The sequence below is a fragment of the Ambystoma mexicanum genome, chromosome 7p, assembly GCF_040938575.1.
Source record: "Ambystoma mexicanum isolate Mex_15411 chromosome 7p, UKY_AmexF1_1, whole genome shotgun sequence".
In the NCBI taxonomy this organism is placed as follows: Eukaryota; Metazoa; Chordata; class Amphibia; order Caudata; family Ambystomatidae; genus Ambystoma; species Ambystoma mexicanum.
In genome coordinates this window covers 388703355-388712290 of record NC_090939.1, presented here as the reverse complement: position 1 = coordinate 388712290, position 8936 = coordinate 388703355, and positions in this window count along the sequence as shown.

The window sequence follows — 8936 nt, the reverse complement described above, 5'->3', positions numbered from 1 at the left end:
TGTATATGGTAACAGAGTGTGGGTATTGGATAACTCTTATTGGGTGGGTGTCGATGCCCATCCCTCTACATCACTCGTGATAGACGTCACTAAAAGTACAACGTCTCATTGGTTCTACCAGCTATAGGACCCTAGATTATTTGGTCCATTGTGATTGGGTGGGTTACACCCCTAGGCATAAATCTTCATTTTAATTAGCAGCATGCAGAATGGTCGCCCAGGTGCGGGATGGCCTGAGATTCACCCTGCCTACCTTCCATCAATCACTACCCTCAGGCCCATATATCAATTAGTTGGCTGAGGATGGCCTCAAAACTGGAGCTTCTTATTGGGGAAAGTTATGCACCTTCCGGTTTTGGGTGACATCAGACGTTGATACCTCTTTGCGCTTGGCTGGTCACGTGTCAGTACACTGTGAAGCTGCTTCATTTTCCATCTATTTGCGTATTTGATTCTTTTTTTGGCCTCGCCGCCTGCCTGGGCCTCCTTCTCTCGACCTTCACTGGGCAGGCTTCTATGCTCTTAGGTTTCAATTCTTCGGAGTTTCTGCTCGCCTCCCTTTCTTGGGTTGACCTTGAATTCCTAGCCATGAGCTGCTTCTTGCTAAGTTTCTATTGCGCTCTTTCGTCTGACTTTGTGCTGGTACATGAATCCTGGCTTGCTAGGCCCCTACCATCCTGAGCTTAATTCTGCTTTCGTAAAATGGAGTCGCACTTGTATAATGTGCTTCTTGAGGTAGACATATAGTTGGCACTTGACGTTCTATCCTCCTACTAAGCATTGCAAGCAGTACCGTTTCCTTTGCTTCTTGCATTCCAAGCCTATTTACAGGCATTTGGACAGTTACACATTTCCATCCTGCTCTCAATGGTTACGTTTCTTTAAAGTTCAGCATTGTTTCTTCTTCTATGTCCATTACATCATAGTTCGCAACATTTCATCTTTGTTTTATCTCCTTTTTGGTTGTCATTTCTATCATCTGACCGTCTGTCCGGGCCATTGTGTTGTCACCATACAGCTCAAAAAAGATCCCTTTGGGTCTCTTCAGGGACAGTTTGGAAGTGGTCTTCATTTCGCATCAGCTGCTGATATGGTTGTCTTAATGGGTACCTTGCAGTCCATGGTTGTATGGTTATTGGTGCTTCAATAGGTATACAAGTCCTTCTGATGGGTACTGGACAAAGCCCCACTGTGGCTCTCTGTTAGTTCATTTGCTCCTTATATGTCACGTATCTTGGCGAGTATGTTTCTGGTATCTCGAAATGGGTGGGTGGAGTGCAGGCCATATTTGGGACCTCCTCTATACAGCTTCAGGTGAAGATTGCCCAGATAGTGGGTGGAGTTTGATCACTCACTCTCAGGGGATGGGGGTTACTCTGTGGGGATCTTGATAAGTCTGTATGTTGCTAAGATGCTTTCCATTTAACTTTACCGAGTGGAAATATGGGCTTTGAGGAGGCTTCCAACCCTGTCCAAACTGGAACACTCTATACTTTAGAGAATTGTTAGTTTGCTAACCAATACTGTGTTTGAGGCCATCTATTTGGAGTATGGCATTTCTCCTATAAAGGCTAAAGGGAATCTGAGTTGTCTCTGTGTGCTTTGGAGATTAGTCAACACACTCATAGGCTCCCGTACTGGGCTATTTTACACTAATCTTATATCCGAAGTGGCTTCATGAACACAAGTTACATAACTCAAATGACAGGGACTGCATCATTTTTAAAACTTCTATACACATTTTGCAACTTTATCCACTGTTTTTGTGTCCGTCGACGTTCACGAACATCTGACAACATCGCAGACCTTCTGGATAGTGTCACGTGAACACCTGCTCACACGCTTCATCCTGACGTGTTTGTGAACGTGTCCACACTTCGCGATCAAGTCGGTGCTTCGCAGACAGTTCAGGACTACAGTTTCTACTTATCCAGGAACTTTCAAGCTCAAAACATTCACCTTGCACAGCTCCTACACCTATTCTTACTAACTATCCATTAACAATTTAGGACACAGCACATACTTGGAAGAATATAAGAAAAACTGCTTTTATCTTAAAAATTGCATCAGCTAATGCCATCCCTCCTCCCCAAGATCCACTATGATCACCACCAGCTGGAGCACATACACAACAAAAAAAGAGCAGTACTTCCAAAGACAATGAAGATGACCAAGAAGATTAGGTAGAGGAAATGCCTTCCTCCAGCACCAAGAGTGAATCACGGGTGTGGCAGTTCTTCACCACTGTTGGGAATGTATCAGAGGCTAAAACTACCAAATTGAAATGTACCAAGTGCAACATTGTACTCATTCCCTGACCACCTCGACAGTACTCCTGCGGGACCACCTCTATGCACCGCCACACCCAATCCAACCACTGCAATGCTCTCAGAAAGGCTATTCCTTTCTTAGCAAATAGTAGGCCCTCTTCCTCCACCTCATCTTCTTCAACTAGCGAGCCACACAGCCTACTTCTGTGGGACACAAAATCCTACCAGATACTTTGCAAGCAATAAAAGAGGCTGTTGATCCATATCTTTCTAAGAGAACAGTCATCTGTATTTACTTCAACACACCACTCTGCAGAGGGGACCAATTTTGAAGTGCTTTTGAAGCTGTAATCAAGGAGCATGAGAAACACTGCCGCCTACCTTATATGTAAAACATGTGCAACACCTTCCACTGTCCACCTGCCCTTCCATATTAGTGCTTGGTGCCTCTTCCCTCATTTCCCTCGCAATCTTAAGTTCTAACCTCACCTGCAAAAAAAAAAAATACAACAACCAAAAGGTACCTTTAGGAACCATCTTTCATAGTTAAAAAATATAACTAAAATATATTTTATAGACTCCATCTGCTTTACATTCTCAGTAAAGTACATAGACCAAATAAGATTTTTCAACATTTCCATTAGCATTTTGTGTTATGCTAATGGGAATAATGTGGCGTTCATCCCCAGTTCCAGGGACTGGAACAGGGGATACTGGCTTGCCAGCCTGAGTAATCGGCCCAAGCGAAGTGAGGGCAGATAACGAGGGCTCTGGATTGTTATCCCCCATTCCAGTCCCTGCAATGAGGGATGAAGGCCATTAGCACCCTGGGTTACCAAAGCAGTAACATAGGGTGCTAAAAAATATATGTTTCTTCCTACACCGGGACGCGCATGGCGTCCCATTGTAGGAAGGAAGATCCTTTTTCAAGATTGCCACCATGGAAAGGGAAGGTGGGGCTCCATACATGGCCCCTCTTCCCTTTCAGTGGCAGCCTGGAGAAGACAAAGAGAGAACCTTAAGACCATATTACCACAAGCTATTTTTTCCCCTTTCAAACTTTCCCAATTTCGAAAAACCTTACCACATAGCTGGTTCCTGGTGGACATGGCCAATTTATCCCCATTGGTCGTCCCTCGTGGTCATGGACAGTAGCCATATTGTCCTGGTCATGACCTTATGCCTTGACCTCGGAAACCTGGCCACTGCCCATGACCACAGGTAATACCTCAGTCACCAAAGGTATATCACTATTTTGTGTACCTACATTATGACACTTGTCAAAAAATAAAACGCAGACACATTTGCTTTCAGTTCCTTGCCAATGCTTCTTACACGAGTTTGCTGGAAATACGCCCTTTTTTTATTTTTTTCATAACTTAGCCCCCCTTGACAGAATCCATTCAGACTTTGCACAAACATTCAAGGTTGGTTCCCTAATGTTTCTGGAAATATTTGTCCACAAGGCTAACAAAGTTATAAGCCATCTAAAAATGTTGAGACCCCCCTCTGATTTGGCCCCTCTTGACAAAATCCCACCAGATTTAGCAAAAACATATATCTAAAATCGTGTTGCAAACATGTGCACCACATTTATAAGCCTTTACCATATTTTGGGAACCCCCTCTAATTGTCTTCCCTCTTGACAAAACAGCACCACCATTTTCACAACCTCAGAATCAGGCCTAGAATGAAATTGCCAAATTTCCTGCAATTACACTGAGTGGCGCCAAAGTTACAAGCCATCCAAAAACTACTTTTCAACAACCCTGTAATGCACAACTAAGCATAGATACCCCCACAAACATCTAAGATGTTTGCGGACACCACAGGACTCCCCGGACTGTTCGCGGACATCGGAGAAGAAAAACACCTGTTGTTTAGCTTTTTAAGGCCGTACCCAATCCCATCCTCATCACCCCTCACCTACTACGATGTTCGCGGACAACAGTAGATGTCTGCAAATACAACATGGTGGGCGCTTCTAAAAATCTGACGCACCTCAAGCTTTTCACCACCCAATCAGCGGCCGTGTCCAATATCTGCAGACATCATGCCGCCCTCTGGACCAATCAGAGGCCTGTCCACTGACCAATCCCAGACATCACAAAAAATGTGTGACCTACTTTTGGCCTTTTTTAAAAAAACGACTGGATGGATTTACACCAAATTTATAAAAGCACACCTTTTGGACCAAGTCACTGCTCTTGCCGCAAATATTACGAAAATCCATCCAGCGGTTTGAGCTGTAGGCGTGAGCAAAATATTTTTCCCATAGCGGCTAAGGGAAAACACCACACATTTTGGGACCCCCCTATAGCTTTTCCCCTCCCTGCACAGGATCAATCTGACAGGGACATACACAATTTTAGCAAAGTTTTGTGAGGATTCCTCCAGGGGGGGGCAAAGTTATAAGCCGCCCAAAAAGTGCTCTTCATATGGCTGAACAATTTAAGCATAACTACAGGGCCGCTACCGCAGGCTATTAATTTATGACTGTGTATATGAATGGCACAGTCCATCCCGAAATCATTATTCCATGTATGTTTTATTTTGAATGCCCTCATCACACTGCCTCTTCGCCCTGCTCTATTCCTTTAAATTATATTCTACCACTAATTTCCAGCTCACAATATCTACTATAAATAAGCAAGATAACCACAATCTCTGCAATGTGGCCAATCCCCATACATTTCGTGCAATCCCTAGTGACGGGATGCTATGCCATAAGCATTGAATACAAATTGTCAGTCTGCCTCCTCAATTAGCCTGTACATTCACAGAAAATAAGGCAGCTCTTGAACACCTTTTACCATGTTGTTCGGCTCTCCCAACTGCTAAACATGTTCAGCATTGCTCTTTACCTACGTGTGAGCAGTCCCAAAGAAGGTCTTTTGCAACAGGTATAGGCCTTGTCACCCAACAAAACGTGAATCTCTCCTAAGGGTTTCCTGTCAGCATGTCCCCCTGCATTTGTATGATTCAGTGAAAAGAAATGTGTCATATAACAAACTCAAGGAATGCTCATTCAACTTAATGATACAAGGCATGATCCTACGAACTGTGAGCTCACGAACATATTGTTTGAAATCTACCATTTGAAGATATCCTCGAGTTCAACTCACTTGAATGGTAATAGTATGTAGGTGATGAAATAGCTACATTTATACAGCGTAGTGACTCTGCATCCAATGTTAACCACTTGCAGAAAGATGGTATCTGCGATGAAGCCATTTCAATGAGAGATTTTTTATTGCTACCACTCTGACATTATTGAGCCTGGGACACCTGTTCACTATTTTTTGTACTATGTCAATGCTAAAAACTGTACTATGGAGAAAAGAAAAAGCAAACACAGGCTTATTGAGTGCAAGAAAGGGTTAGTAAACTCTCATATTTCCCACTCAACTTTAAACAGTATTGCAGGAGACCTTGATTGGATTACACAGAAAAGATATGTAGGTGTCCTTGGCAGAGTTAGATGTAGCCTACTGCCAATGGAAACACAGTTGATTAGGTGCACGGAAATTGAGTAAATTGGTTGTTTGTGCCCTTGTGGAATGGCTCAGGAATCATTACAACAATGTCATCATTCTTGTGTGCCTTATGCACAGACGTTCAAAGGAAGACTTTAATTCTACTGTGGAAAACATTCAAATGAATTATTATTAGGGAAGCTATGAATAGTATATTTTCTTTATGTAGTCCATAGGAGTATGGTACATTTTAATATAACTAGAGAAAAGGAAAACTTTACTAAAGCAAGGCGCCAGAACCTTAGGATATAACTCATCCTTGGCCATTGTTGGTGTAAGAACTAGGGGTTGGAATGCTGAATAATGATTGATTGTTGCAAGGATCTGAACCTGTTGATATAGCATAAGTATGTGTTACTGTTTTATGTTCCAAATCATGTTATATTGTGCTTATAATGTTGGCCATTTCATCATAAAGTTTAGCCTCATGTTAATTTTGTGGAGTGAATTTCAAAACAAAATCAAGGATTTCATTCATTCATCATTCATTCAATCAATCGCAAACTACCATGTAAAGAAATATCAAGATAATGTAGTCAATTGGGTAAAAATGGGAACTCTGAGTGTGAAGACAGGGGTATGCAGGCCATTGTTTTTGCAACACTTTTCAAGTTTTAATATTTGTCTTTTAAAAAGGTATGGAGTGGGGTCTTAATTTTCACTATACCACTTAAAAACAGGACAGGGGGACAGAACCACTCTCTTATACCATTTATTATTATTCTTTAGTTTTGACCGTGTCTTCTGAGCTCTTTCCACAGGTGTTAAGCAGAATCACCTGCAGTACCCTTTGGGAACACTACAGGCAATTAGGACTACAAGTGTAAGCACAATTTCACCTTTGGTACAAGCATGTACTACAGAGTAAAGTGGTAGCGATGGCTGAGCAGCCACACTTATCTCAAGAGTTTAAGTGAGCAGTAGAACAAGTTACACAAAGGACCAACTAATACAGTGATTCAAATAAACACTTACTCATGGTTTCTTGGTAAAAGAATATACATTTATTTACTCAGTCAGTTAGAAAATGTTACACTAGCATAGGCAGCTCAATATCACACACTAATAAACCACAGAAATGCAACCGGTAAGGAAATGAACAAGTTTAGCTCAAAATGAAGTGGGAGCAAAATGGCACTTCAGATATTCAATAAAGGAGGGAAAAGACAAGGTTATAAGAATAGACAGCCCAAATACGTTCATAGACAGGGCAAAGGGTTTCAGTTAAATACAACCAGCAATTCTTCTCAATAGGCCTGAGAGAAAGTCAATGGTTCAGAGTCTTTTGTATAGGATAGCACCGTTCTGGTACATAACGGTTAAGTCTTTGCCACGGAAATTAGAAGTATTTGGCTAGGCAAAATGTTTGATGCATTTTAAGCGAAGGACACACCTTTGTAGTTGAAGAAAGTTTACTGCACTTTCTTGACTGCTGAAAGGATTTCCGGACCTCGTTTGCACAGTACCTTGTCAATGAAGAAAGCTGTAGCTGAGGCAGTTGTTCCTGGCAGTTCGAGCAGATCTCACTGTTCCTGAGCTTCAGTCGTGGGGACAAGAAGGAGGATGTCGGGAGGTTGCTGCACTATCTAGGGATGAGGCCAAAAGATGTAGAAAGATGTTGGTTTATGGTGTGAGTGCCTTAAAGTCCACGAGCTGGTTTCCTTCCCTCTGGCTATCTGGTTTTCAACAGCACTCTGATGAAAATTCGACCAGATGGGGATGGTGTCCAAGTGGCTTAGGAGTTGTTTGTTGACCAGGGAAGAAGTCAACCTTGAAGGGCTTCTCTGTCGATGGAGTATCAGGCAATTTGGACCTGCAGCAGGGCTTCACTGGTCGTCCAAGAGTTGCACCCGTCCTCTTCCTTCAGCTCGTCTTCGGTTCTTTCATTCCAGTGGTCGACTCTGCTTTCCAAGTCCCAGAGACCTGCTTTTGAACAGTTTTCCCCCATTCATTCCAGCCTGGCTGTCACTCACACAGCAGCGTGGCTGTCCTTGCTGGACAGCCAGCCAGCCAATCACGCCAGAGTGCATTCAGGTCTCCTAGGAGACTAAGCACAGGGAGTTTCGGGCACCTCCCTCACAGCCTGTCTACCCCAGACACTCTGGCACCAGAAGCCGCCAAAGGCCAATGAACAAAGGGATCAAACCTGGTTTGGTGCGCAGAGACAAACACAAGAAGGACCTTTCTTAAAAGAAATGGTGAAAAAACGATGACCAGAGTCTTTTTTTACAGATAGGTCTTGGGCGCCATATTGAAAAACATGGCTGACCCGATTTTTAGCTACCGTTGTTAGCGGTCGGGAAAACTCATGGTAGTTTGATCTAAACCACTGCCACCAGCCATTTAAAGTAGGAAAGGGTAACCTTTTACTGTTACATGAGTGTTTTGACTCAGGGGAAGCTAGGCAACCCCTCCACCACGCTATAGTAAGGTAGTGTGTGGTGGGTCAGTAAATTTAAAGAGACTAGTAAAGTCAATTTAACTTTACATGCTCTGGGAGACCGTAGTCAGTCCCAGAAAAGGTATTTAAACCTTGGGAAGTTTGAAAGGCATCCCTGTGCCACTGCACTGAAGGTGCTGTGTGACACACAGAAAACAATGATGCCTATGGAGTGGTTTTAAAACTTCATAACCAAAGAACACAAAAGTAAAGCCCACATCAAAATACACGGAAGAGGGGGGAAAAAAGGCTCTCCCTCTTCCCAGGAAGAAAAAAACGAATCCTAGAAATCCAGCAAAGTTGCTGGGGGTCTCAAAATGTAAGGGAAATTAGCACATTTTGAGAATGCTCCCTAACAACAGGGTTGTATGAACATCAAACCAGTTGAACTGGTTCTATCGGAGGCAGACATGATGCACGTCAACAAGTGAAAATTAGCTCAAGGCTTAAAGAAAGCTTGCGAGATGTGGTGATGTGCAAACCCTCATGGTTTGATGTCTTGAATGGGTCTTGATATGGTAATTGCACCTTTACAGTGATCCGGCTCCACTGGGTCAAAGGATGCACTTTTGTTCCGTGGAAGCAATTGGTTCAAAGGCGCTAAAACGAGTCAGGCACAGTCAAGCATGTGGCTCGAAGTAGTTAGAACATGTAGAATCTCAAAGGGAGCACTGCTGTGTCTTGCAGCAG